General features: G+C 44.2%; 1 protein-coding gene across 2 annotated transcripts in view; it reads left to right on the plus strand.

Moving 5' to 3' along the window:
- The first annotated feature begins 4,435 nt into the window (after positions 1 to 4,435).
- The window catches only part of OSBPL2 (oxysterol binding protein like 2), a 35,191-nt gene continuing 26,532 nt past the window's right edge, over positions 4,436 to 13,094 (plus strand). The window contains exons 1-2 of one of the 2 annotated variants that reach the window (XM_017815328.1): positions 4,436 to 4,526; positions 5,355 to 5,451. The gene's annotated coding sequence lies outside the window, so the exon portion shown is untranslated. The remainder of the gene's footprint in view (positions 4,527 to 5,354; positions 5,452 to 13,094) is intronic. The other variant, XM_017815329.1, reaches the window with a different exon arrangement.

The raw sequence follows: 13,094 nt of genomic DNA on the forward strand, positions 1-13,094 counted from the left end.
TCATCTCTACTCAGCTTCAGGTGTGGGAGTTTCCAGTGCCAGGAGTCATACCTGGAATTAGAGGAATTTAGGATTCAGCAGAGGGGAACATTCAGAAAACATGTGGATGTGGCACTTGAGGACATGTTTTAGTGGTGGACAAGGTGGTGATGCTGGATTGATGGTTGGATTTGATGATCCTAAAGGTCTTTTCCAACCTTAACAATTCTGTGATTTTCTGATTCCGTCTAGACTTTGTGACAAAGCATGTTTTTTACTAAGCTTTCTGGCTTCCTGCGGAAAGGCCCTTGTACTCTCAGCACTCAGTTTTTAAGCTTTCACAACTTTGACCACAGAGATTTTAAAAACTTTACTTTGTATTGGAGGGAAGTGGCTCAGCCTCTGAACTGCCCTCAGCTGAATGGGTGCACCTCCCAGGGAAATTATCACTGGAGCGGAGGATACAGGCTGTTGTGTCTTTTCCTTTCCATGCCCTTACAAAGAACATGCTTATTCAGCCTTTTAACAGACTGGCTATTTCTACTTATTCAGCTTTTGCCATGTTCCTCATTATTTGTCGATTCCTTTTTCTGTTGAATTGCTTTTCTTCAAGATTCTGGTTAAAATTCATGTGGTTTCAGCATTACCGTGTTTTTCATTATAGCCTTATCAGTGTTACCAATGTCTGCTCTTTTAATCTCTATTTTTATATTAAATATATGTATATGACTGTAGCTCTTTCACAGTATCTTCCCTCTTTCAGCGCCAGCAGCTCAAAAGACACTGTCACTGCCAATAGAACTCAAAATTCCTGTCTTTTGAGGTGAGCTAGACCATAGGAGGAAATCTTTATTATTCGGATTATGGAAGATTTGGATGGTTCCCATTTTGCAAAGTGGTGTCTGGCTCACTCCTATCGGGGCACAGGGAAGAGAGAAAGCCTTGCAAACCCTTTAAGGCAGAAAGTTTCTTTCTCTTCCATGTTTGCACAGCCTCGGGCACGGTGTGATGGGGGTGTGCCATTTTATAATAATCACAATCCACATTTAGCAAGGAAGCTGCAGAGAATAGGATGTGAAAATTACCGTCTCCAAGTGGGCACAGTGTGGGTGTCAGGTGGTACCTGTCCCGGCAGCCAGAGCCACCCCACCAGGCAGTGTGGGCTGTGCTGATCTTGCCATTACTAACAGCACATTTAATCAATTGTTTTGATAATTTGGGGCTTATTTGCCCAGAGATATTTTGGGATTCCTGCTCTGCTTTTAATTCACACCCTCCCTTAATCCAAATTAGCTCTCAAGTGTGGACAAGCCCCGTGCTCCTCTGAGGTGAAGCTGTTGGTGAACAGGCCTGGGAGTGTTTCCAAGCACATTTGGCACAGGACTGTAAGGACAATGCTGTGTCTCTGAAAGGCTGAGAAGGCACGGTGTGCTGGGAATTCCGTGGTGTGGAGGACAAACATGCAGCACCAAGCTGGAGATGCTGGAGCACTTGCTAAAAAAATGGGTTTGGTTTTGAAACTCCCTGGCAAGGAGTCATTGTCTAAAAAGGGCTTCCCATGGCACTTGCCTGAACATGTTGGGACTGAGTGACTGCTTTGGCTACTGGATGATTTGGAGGAGGAGGGAAGAGGCCTTTGTCCCTGCCTGTTTACAGCAGGTGATTGATTGACTGCTGACAATCAGCGTTTCTGCTGTAATGTGCCACATTGCCTTGCAATATCTCTACATCAGCATCTCTAGATTTTCGGTTTCCATTTTTCCCTTCCTCCTTCTGCTGCAATTTTGGTTTCCTGGATCTGCTGCAGTGACAAGGTTTGTTAGGATCAGTTTTCTAAGCAGATGGTGTTGCTCCACAGGAGGGAAACAGTTGGCTTTATTATAGGTGGAGCTTATGGTTACACCTATGCCTGAGACAGTTGCTCAATATTTTCCACTATAAACCCTCTTTTTAATTACTTTTAATGTTGCAAAACTTTGCCAGCAAGGCAGAATTTTCCATGCCATCTCCTTTAAAAGGTAACTGTGCCAGTACAGGAGAGAGACAAATATGGAATTAGATTATTCTCCCTGTCCAATTTTGTGGTTTTGTGATTTTAGACCTGAAGCAGCTACACAAATTTGGTATTCCTTGGCCATCTAATCAGTGGGTTTTCTCTTTCCATGATCCTTTTGGAGAACTCTTCCAGATCAGCTGCTTAGTCATGACAAAGGCCTGCTCAGTCAGAAAATAATAATATAAATTCATGCTCACTTTTTTTTGGTGGGCCTTTGCTTAAAAGCCACAGGAGAAATATTTCTGTGCTTTATGTTGAGCCTATAATGTTGGGCAATCCAAAACAGGATGGCTGAATTTGGGGTCACTGGAAAAAAACAATAATTTTTCTGGGAAAATCAGGAAAAAAATCTTACATCCAGATTTAGAAATATGCAAATTATCCTCTGCTCCCAAAGACTTGTATTCCCTAAAGATGTGTCCAATAACACCTACCTTGTAGCTTCCCCTGGGTGAATGCAGGGGTGAAACAACCTGCATTGAGGGGACCAACAGACACCCGTGGAGACGGCTGTGCCGACCCCAAAACACTCCTCAATCCCAACACGTGTGAGAAATTCTCGGTGGAATTTTCATTTAAAACCTTCTGTTTGTGCCAGAGCAAGGAGTTAATTTGTGCCTCATACATTGTCAGCATGTGGCTGATGGCCAGGAGCTGTCAGCCCATCTAGGGGTGAGCAATACTCCAGAATCAACAGTGTGCCAGGAAAGTATTTGGGGATGGCAGGAGAGAGCTGTGCAGCAAAGAAGTGGTTTGTGTTTTGTGATGATTTTTCCCACCAGCCTTGCAGCCATTCCCTTGCTAAAACCATTTAAACATCCTCCCATGTTTAAAACCACCTCTGATGAACGAGTTCTGTGCTACAGAATTAATATGCTAATCCCTATATTTGCTTTGCATTGAGAACTGAGTCAACGGTAGGAGAAGATCATTTTGAGGATAAATGTTTCTGTGACTCATCTCCCTCCTTTACTCCCTACCGTTCCTTATTCAGGCTCCACCTTATCATCCTGAGTGGATTTTGTTCACTCTTGTGCTGGACTCTCCCAATATCCCATATAATTTCCTACTTAAGAGGAGAAGAAAATCTCCTTCAGCAATTATATCCATGTTTTCTGTTAGTGATATGAGTTGTACTTCATCCAGGTCGGTTTCCAGCTCCTCAGGATGGAAGCTTTTATCTCTGTGGTTGATCTCCTAAAGCACCTTGGCCTGTGCATGTTTTGCCATATTTTTAATTATTTTTTTTTTCTTTTTAAGGTCATGGTTGCTGGTTCCAACGAGATTTAAGCCAATTCTTAGCTTTCAGGTACAAAAAGAGAAAAACGCAGACATTTCACTGGAAAAGATTTCCAAACCCCCGCTCATGGCAGAAGTCTGTGTGCAAGTGAAGCAAACACCTCGCAGACTCAGAAACGAGCAGGTAAATAAAAAGAGCGGAACAGGTGTTGCATGAGAGCGAAATGCCATGAATCAAATTCATTTTAAACTCCTGACTCACAGTTTTGATACTTGCACCAACAGCTACAAACAGCCTCAATTGCTTTACCCTACCAGTAATGACTGAGGCGAAGGGGATTATTACGGGCTTGCCTCCAGTCACCTGCTGTGCACGAACAAGTGCAAGTTTGGGGCGAGGGAAAGAAAGGCACCTGTTGGCTTCTCGCCAGGCAGGGAGTGACTCTGACCCGTGAGCTACCAGCACACGGCTCTGTTGGGCATTTCTCTGGGGTTTTGAGGTGTACATAGACCTGCTCAGAGCAGGGATGATGGAAGGAACTGAAAATTGAACTGTTGCATTTGTAGCCTACAGGTGACGTGCCTCAAGGATGGCCCGAAAATTATATAATCCCCAAAATATTAGTCCTGATCAAGCAGCAGAGCGCACAAGAACACGTGCAGCTACAGGGCCCAACCTTGAGACACCACTTATAATGACAAACAGTGAAAGATAGAAAGGGTATGTCTGCTTTTACCTGTCATTAAAGAGCAACCCATCATACTACGACATTATGGTGACCAAGTTCCCGCTCTGCAAGGGGCTGAGGGTACAATTTTCCCAAAAAACACAACCGGAAAGAGTGGCTACATCGTTTTGTTCGTGCAGGAGGGGCCGCACCGACCCCCCGGATTGAGCCCGGTGAGGCGGCCTCGCGCCCCGGGGGCTGCCGGTACCACCCTCATCTGCATAGCCACGCCTCCATGGATATCCCGTCTCATCTGCATATACCCGCCCCCCGCCGTGCCATTGGCCCGCTCTCTCCCCAGCGGTGGCGCGGCCCGGGGCGGAGACGCTCCGCGCCTCATTAGCATTCGCCCCGCCTCCCAGAGGGACAGTTGGAGCCGATTGGCCACCTTCCCCGCTGCGGGGCGCGGCCGCGCCCTGCGATTGGCGGGACCGCCCGTCACTCCGGCGCGGCCAGGGCCGCACTTCCGCCTCGGTGTCGGCGGGGCCGGAGCGGGAGAGGAGCCGGGATCGGGGCTGGTTCAGGTAACGCCGCGGGCAGGGCAGGGTCGGGGCTGCCGCGCTGCGCTCCCCGCGGGGCCCCCGCGCCCCCGGCAGCGCCCGCAGTGGGCCGCGGGGGGGCCGCTCCCCCGTGGGCCGCGGGTCGCGCTGTCAGTGCGGCGGCGGCGGCGGGCGGGGGGGCCTTGACTCGCCTGGGGATCTTGGGGCGCTGCGGGATCCCGCAGAGTCGGGCACCAGGGTGGAGGGTGTTGAGGTAAGGTTCTGAGTGCCTCCCCGGTGCTGTGATTCCACCGGGTGCTGAGCCCCCCCCGTTCCCGGTGCTGTGATCCTGCCTGGTGCTGTGCCCGGTGCTGTGATCCCGGTGCTGTGATCCTGCCCAGTGCTTTGATGCTGCCTGGTGCTGAGCCCTTCCCAGTGCTGTGACTCCATCCGGTGCTGAGCCCCTTCCCGGTGCTGATCCCGATGCTGAGCCCTGCCTGGTGCTGAGCCCTTCCCGGTTCCCTCTTGCCAGCCCTCGGGCTCTTTGTGGCCGGGCGGGGAGCGGGGGCTGAAGGACGTCGCTGTCCCTGCGGAGGGTGCAGGTCAGCGCAGCTCTGTCAGCCCCGGCGCTGGGCTTTTTCTAATTTTATTGTATTTTTCCGATTGCTTTTGCAGCTGGGTGGTTTAGCAGAGGAGTCTGCGACAGGCAGTTCCCCAGGGGAACATGTTGGGCTCGGCTCAGCTCAGCACGGGAGCCTCAAGGGGCCTTTTAGGCCACAGCTGAAGCACAGCGAGCAGTCAGGGCTTATTTGAGTTTGGCTTTTTTTTTGTTGTTGTTGTTCTTCAGTTACCTACCCGATGTTTCTCTTACAGAGCTCCTGAAAGGGAGACAAGCAAGATGGGAAAAATAGCAGGAAAAAAGGCTTTTTTTTAAATACCATGCCACCAGAACTTCTGCATGGTAACAAAGGTATAAGTTATGTTGCCATTTATTTAATCTGGGTATTGATCATGTTTGTGCTCTCTGTGTGTTCAGATTCAGGACTCCTTCTGGACTCTGCAGCACTTGCAGGCCAGAATTTCAGATGTGGGTTCAAAATCACCTTCCGTTTTTTGTGTATGCCATAATCTTGTGTTTCCTCTCAGGAGTATCTGCCAAAGCATGTTGAGTTCAAGCAGATATTGCTTCCATTTACTGTGAGTTTGCTCTGTTAAAGTACAGATCCTTCAGTTTTGATCCCAGGAAAACTAAAAAGGAGACATGGATATGCAGTGTTGATTAGCATCACTGCACCACTCCTCTTGTGGTGTTTCCTCTTCTAAAGCTTTGCATGCAGGAAAAACTAAAATTGGATTGTTCCAACTTAACCCTCCGAAGTTCTGTAACTCCACGTTCACGTTGCCATCTGGGAGCAACCACGTACATGTCACCTTAACCAACTTTGCACCACTGTGCTCAGGGACTTGTAAAACTTCAGGGCAATGTCTGGAAGCAGTGACTTGGGTAACTTCCAAGCATAAAGCCCTGCGCCGTGGGATGGAAGTGGGAGAACTGGCTAAACTAGCATGGAAGCAAGAAATTCCGAGCAGTGATTTATCCCCTAAGGAACCCTTTGGGTTTTCAGTGACAGTAAACAAAGCTTTTTCTTAAAATAGTTGTCAAGCCGTGCGAATGTTTGACCACGTGACAGAAAGTTGAGGGCAGTCTGGGATAAGACCAGGAGTGATTCTTAGTGTTGTTTTCCTGAACCAACAGCACCTCATGGTGAACCTGTAACTTCAGGGAGTCCTCGAAAGGAAGCACTGAGACGTCTGCTGTCCAGGAATAAATGTGGCATTTTCCTCCAGAACTGGTTCTTCAGCCGTGCCAATATAATCTTAGGAACAGAAGCCAAAAGTTGGAGATAGAAAATGATGATTAGACAGCAAACTCCGTGCCTACAAGTAGTTGGAGACTAGATAGGTTAAAGGTTTCGTTTGGTGCAATACTGAAAAACAGTGTGGGTTTTAGTTATTTGTTTGCTGACTTCTAGGCGGTAACTGATCACTGGGGAGCATTTTCACTCTTGGATGGTTTCTTTAAATCAGTTTTAATACTGTTACTGCTTTCCATGATACGTACTTGCTTAAGCTGACAGGTCTTGTGATTGAAACTGGTATTTCTTTCAGTCTTTCTTCCTGTGAATTCTACTGTGTGAACTTCACACACGCTGACCTAGAACAAAGGTGGAAAGCTTTGCTTTCTGTTATCTTAGCGTTGGCTGGAAAACATCCCAACCAGGCTTTTTTTGCTTTGATAAGGCTATATTTTTAAACCACTGTTTGTAGTGCCAGTCAGATGATTTTTTTTTTTTTTTTGGGTCGTTGTTTGAAAGCAAGGTTTGCCTGCAAGTACGCTGAATTTTTAAGCAGATAAGTTATTAGCTTTGGTATTTGAAGTAACTTGTCCTTGAGCAAGTGCAATGTTACATCATGCTGGTTGATATCTAGGGCTTCCATTTACAGGGTGGCATTTTTCTAGTCCTTCACTTCAGCATCAGTTTTGCCACCTGAGTCATGGAGATACAAGAAATGTCTGCATGTGACACTGCTATGATGTTTAAAATGCTTAGTGTTTAGTCACTTCTTTGTGAAGTAACTAAAATGTTTGGTTCTCTTTACATTTTTCGGAAGAAATGCACAAAATCGAGCGTGCAAAGAATATGTGTTAAATATGGAATGCTCATGTTTTTGCTGAGTTTGAACATGTAACTGATCACAGGGGCACCTTCTCCAAGCTGAATAAATTGGAAAATGAGAGCAATGAACAAGTTGGTCACCCTGCATCTGCCACTTTGGAGATATGGGACTTTGATGTGCTTAGTCTTGCAAAAGAATATAGGTTATGCATTATAGCAATTCTTTTATAGGTTTTATTATTTTATGGAATAGACCACCATAGAACTGGGAATTACAGAATACATTATCCCAATCCTTGAATTCTTGATAATTACTGTGCAGATAGATGTATGATGATGTAATTATTTATTTTGTATCCTTAAAGGCTTGTAATAGCAAGTTGCAGGAGAGCAATAAGCAATTAGAATGTGTCAAATGTGGCTTACCATAACGTTCAGTTATACTCTTCAAAAAATGTATTGTTGATTCAGTGCACAAAGATAATATCTTAATTTTCAGGATCAATAAGTTACAAGAATAGACGAAAGAACAGACAAGAATAGACTAAGCTTCCTTAAACTTGATTTTTTTCTTTCCCTTAAATACAGTTACAATTGGAAATTCATTTGCTGGTCTAGACAGATCCTTTAGATTTAGTTCAGTATATTTTATTATGCACATAATTGTTATTGTGCACGTAATGAGACAGATTTTTAGTAAATTACAGCAGCCTCCATTCAGAAAATGCAGAGGCTGCAGAGTGTTGTCTTCCTGGGGTTGTTTATCAATCTAGTGGGAGGGAGGGTGCACAAAAGGTGAATTGTCCCTGCAGCTGCAGAAACCTTTTAGTTTTGACCCTCTGGGTTTTATAGTCCCAAACTTAAACTGTCTTTTGCTCTGTGCTTGGCATTAGACTGAGTGGAAACCTTGGTCTGTGGTGTTCCTGGTGGAGTCCAGTTCCTTTGCTGTGCTGTCCAGAGTTTCGGATGAGATAAAGGTTGTGGCTGTTGGGATGCTGTGAACCTCTGGGGTTTTGTAAAGTTTGCATGCTTAGGGTATTTTTCAAGAAATGCGTTTTCATGAATGGATAACTTCATTATATTTTTACTCTTCTGAGTAATTTTTTTTTTCATGCTCCCAAAAGAGCCTGTTAATAGATCTCATTGTGTTTTGGTTGTGATGATAGTTAAAAGCTGTGATGGGAAGTCTGAAGGTGGTGTGTGAGTTCCGAGGTGTCTGTGGTTCTCATCACTCACTTCAGCTCTTTAACTCACCCACAGCTCTGGCCACTGAGGTGCTGATGTAAACTCTGTTCCCTGCAACGTGTCAGTGCAGTCAAGTGAGAACAAGAATCCCTTTAATAACTCTCAATTATAAAACTTGTGTGTGTTGAGGCTGCGGAGAAATTCCCTCACCAGCCCGTTCACAACAGGCCCTTCAGCAGCGTGTGTTCACTGAGATGAGAACTTTGTCAGGAGAACAAAACTGACCCCTGTGTGGGGTTCTTTCTAGGTTTTGCACCAATGAAACTGTTGAATGGTTGTTCAATAGTGAAACAAAAATGCTACCGATCTTCAGAGATGCAAATAACTTTGTTTACATGGTCTTTCTTTTAAACAAAGTGCTGTGCACTGTGGGTTTTGTTACCCAAGTGGGTTAATGTTATTGAGCAGATAGTTGGGTGGATTCTTTACTAAAACTGAACTCTAAATAGAGAGATTTGTCCTGTCTTGAGAAGTCAACATTTATTTTATTTTATTTTTTTAATCTCTTGACAACAGCAAACGTAGTAGCAACCTTATACTGGAATCCATTAGTTATCTACTACAAATGTAGCTTTAAATGAAATTCACCCATAGCATAAACTCTGACCTTCTAAAGCTTTTCTAAATTTGTGGTATCATCTTAAAACTCTTTAACAGTCTTCTGGTTGTGTGCATGAGCTCGTGCTGCAGAATTCCAGTGTGTGAGGAGTTGTTGGTAGGCATGAAAATATGGTTTCTTATGCTGCAGGGCTTTGCACTGGGTTCATCGCTGTTGTCCTCCTGCTCTGTTTGTCATATAATTGCTGTCACAATTATTTAAGAGTCTCTGTGAAAATGATTTTGTAAGATACCTCGTACAGAATAAATGTAAACCTGCACTTGCCTGGAGAGAATGGGCCCAGAGAGACAAAGCTGAAAAACTGCCTTTGAGTAGGAAGATCTATAAACTTAAAAATGTAACTACTTTTTGCGGTTCTGGGGGTTTTCTCCGGTGATGTTTTATGCTGTAATTGTCTTCACATTCATAAGCTTCAGTGATCAATTTGTAGGGGTGGTTGCATCGTGATGGGAAATACTGAGGCATCCTTAATTTTACCTTCAAAGAGAAGTGTTCATAAATGATTAATTACATATCTACTGACGCTTGTGTCACTGTGCTTGGAGTTATTGATTGCTTCCCACCTTATCTCTGTAAGATAGAACAGTTCCTCAGGAAACTACTAAGAAGTAACTAGTTTTACAATACAGTAGTGAAGGATTTATTTATTTTTTTTTAACAATGTGCTTAGAAGTGAGCTGGTTTATCACTCATGATCAAACCTAACGTTCTGCATCATGCGTGGAGAGGAATGCAAAATGGAATTTTGTCATATTTTACAATCATGGGCCATGAAATAGTTTCCAAGGGAAGGTTACAAAGCCCAAGAAATGCTGTACCAGATGCTCTCAGGTGGAAAATTGTCTCAAATATTGAGGTGGTGTTAAAAAAGGAGAACATTTACAGAGTTTTGTGGGAATTTCAGCGAAGCGTTTTGCATCAGAAGATATTAATCTGCTGGAATCAAGTTTCCTTGTTCTGTTTGTTTATTAGATTTATGGAAATTCAAGCCAATATCCTTGGCTGTAGAACAGAATTTTTGGTTGAAAAGAAAGTGGGGAATAGCCATTGGTTCCACAGGTAATTGAGCACTGTGCTGGGAGGGTATTTTCTGTCCAGTTTCATCTTTACAATTTTTATGTTCAATAAATAATACCTCTGGTTACAGCACTGTAGCTTTGTGCTGGGGGCAGTATTTGTGTGTGCAACAATTACTGTCATTTGTCCTGATGCAGATACAAATTTTGTAGCTTTTCCTCAGTTGAAAGCCAGACTTGCAGGGTTCCAGTTGGCTCTAATTCCTGTGAAGTATCACCAGAAGCTGGTATTCCTGAGAGAACAGAACCATAAATCAGTTTGATTTGTGTTGATCCTCATCACTCAGCCTCTCTGCACTTTGTTAACTTGAGAAGGAAGTTGCCCTTTTCTTGTTGAGGATGTAGAGAGAGTTTCATCTTGCCAAGACATCTTGGTGGAAGATGGTATTACATTCAAACTTTGGAGTAAGAAAGAAATCTAATTTGGTAAAGAAAATCCTCTTCTGGATTCTGCCATCTGTAGCTGTTCTCTGGCTAAAGAGATTTTAAGTGCATAATAATTACAGCAGGTATCTAAATTGCCAATTAAATTGACTTCTTGGCTAATTTTTGTAGATGTTTTAGATCCAGTGTTGTTGGTAACCTAATTTCATAAGTCAATTAGGATTCATCCTTGCTGAAGCAGAGATGAAACACTGCAGTTTGATGTTTTCAGGAGATGTGTATGAAGCAAACACACATGAATATTTATCTTTCAGTTTGAGTTATTTATTTCAATCCCTTGAAGTACTACAGCTCTGTTTTATTTCAGCAGGCAACTCAGGAGATGATGGGGTTGGCTCCTATTCCCCCAACCATGCTGTAGACTGTTGGTTTTTTTGTTGTCCTTTTCCCCCCCCATTTTTTAATTTTAGTGTTAATGTGAAGAGTGTGTATCTTTGGTCTTCTGCTGGCTCTTGGAGTCTCTTTCTGGACAGAAGGTGCATCCAGGATATCACAGAATGGTTTGGGTTGGAAGGGACCCTAAAGACCATCTCTTTCCACCCCCTGCCATGGGCAGGGACACCTTCCACTATTCCAGGTTGCTCCAAGCCCCATCCAACCTGGCCTTGGACACTTGCAGGGATGGGGCATCCACAGCTTCTCTGGGCAACCTGTGCCAGGGCCTCCCCACCCTCACAGGGAAGAATTTCTGTTTAATATCTAATCTAAACCTGCTCTCTCTCAGTTTGAAAATTCACATTTCCTCTCATTCTTGTCATATCAAACTAATGAAAATGTTTTTCGTGAGGAAGTCCCAAGTGACCTTTTTCCTTTTTCCCCTTTTTTTCTAATTTTTCTTCCTTGCAATTATTCTCTTTTCAAGTTAATAAACTTTAATGATTTTAAAATTTGCTGTGGAAGTGCAGATCCAACAAAACCTTGTTAGGCATGTGAAAAAGCTGATGAATGTGCTAGTTCATGAATTCTTTGGTGGCACTCTAATTCCAGTGTATTAAACTTCTAACACCCTACCTGCTCATGCTGTGGTTATTTTCCTGGCTGCCTATTGATTCTGTACTTGGTTTTACTTAAACGCTCCTTGATCTCACAAGTAGATTTAATGTCAGTGTAATGAGCAGGACTGAGCGTTTTATGTGTCTCACAGAGCCAGAACATGTGATTACAAAGTGAAAAAAATGGGATTTGTAAAGGTAGCAGGATGGTGTCAGCAAAGCTTTCCAGAATTGCTGCATGATGTGAAATTTCTGCTTCAGGTCTCTGGAGGAAAAAAAGCACTGCAGTTTTCTTGAGCCAGCTTCAAACCTGAGCTTGCTGAGCCACATTCCAGCCCAATGAGCCACTGGGCTGTAAATGCTGGTCTTTCTATAGAAATGTAAATGTTTCTTTAAGGAGGAGTAACTTTCGGTTATCCAGCCGGGTCTTTGTTGGGGATTAACCTGGAAGAACAAGTTAGTATGGAGGAACTAGTTGAATTAACTAAGCCAGAGTAGTTGCATGTATAAACTCTTACAGGTTGTTCTGGGGTACAGTGTTTTTTTTTTAATTGTGTATAAGTTCCAAGGATCCAGAATCATGGTGACAGAGGCATAAGCTGGTTATTTTTATTATTTTTCTGCTGACAAATGGATTTTGAGAAGGAGCAAGCACACGAGGCGACAAAATTGTGGGATTACTGACGTATCCAGATAAATGGCATAGGAAATTTTAACTTTTAGTGCTTGATAGAGCTGTAAGCAGATGAAATGATGTTATGGACAACCACTGCAGGTCATCTCCACAGCCTCAGGATCACAGAATCGTTTAGGCTGGAAAAGACCTCCAAGATCATGGAGTTCAACCTGTGACTCTTTTCAGCTAGACCAGAGCACTCAGTGCCACGTCCAGTTGTTCCTTGAACACCTCCAGGGATGGGGACTCCACCACCTCCTTGGGCAGCCCCTTCCAATGCTTAACAACCCTTTCTGTGAAGAAATTCCTCCTAATGTCCAACCCGAAGCTCCCCTCGTGGCATATTTGCCTCATCTGGCATATAGGTGTGGAGAGCACGGGTGCTCTGCAGGCAGTGGATCCCCACAGTCTGATTTTGGAGAGCAGCCATGAAGGTGGAGTGTGCATCTCTTCTCAGAGAGGTGCTCAGTGCTCACATGCACGTCACAGAGCGCGTTGAGCAAATGAGTTTATAAAGTGATTTTGCAAAGTCTTGCGGCTTTTGTTGGCCTGGTTTTAAAAATAAATTCAAGTGGGAGGAAACGGTTTAAAATGGGAATTGTGCAAAGTCTCTGGGACTGATGTATTTCTGGAGGAGAGTTCTTGTACCTTCTGCAGCTGGGGACTGTGACCTTGTAGGGGACGCTCTGACCTGCACAGAGTTAATCTTTGCAAAGCAAAGCGTGTTCCTGGGAGCCAGATCACCTGGTAGGTGTCACACCGAGTGAGTGACGGGTTCAACTGCGCTTGACAAACACTTTGTGTGACATTATTCATAACCAGCTGATTGACAGATACGCTACAACTTCGTTCTTCCTTTGTCATGGGACCTTGGCTGTCGCCG

This window comes from Lepidothrix coronata, unplaced genomic scaffold (assembly GCF_001604755.1).
Source record: "Lepidothrix coronata isolate B3197 unplaced genomic scaffold, Lepidothrix_coronata-1.0 Scaffold49, whole genome shotgun sequence".
NCBI classification, from domain to species: Eukaryota; Metazoa; Chordata; class Aves; order Passeriformes; family Pipridae; genus Lepidothrix; species Lepidothrix coronata.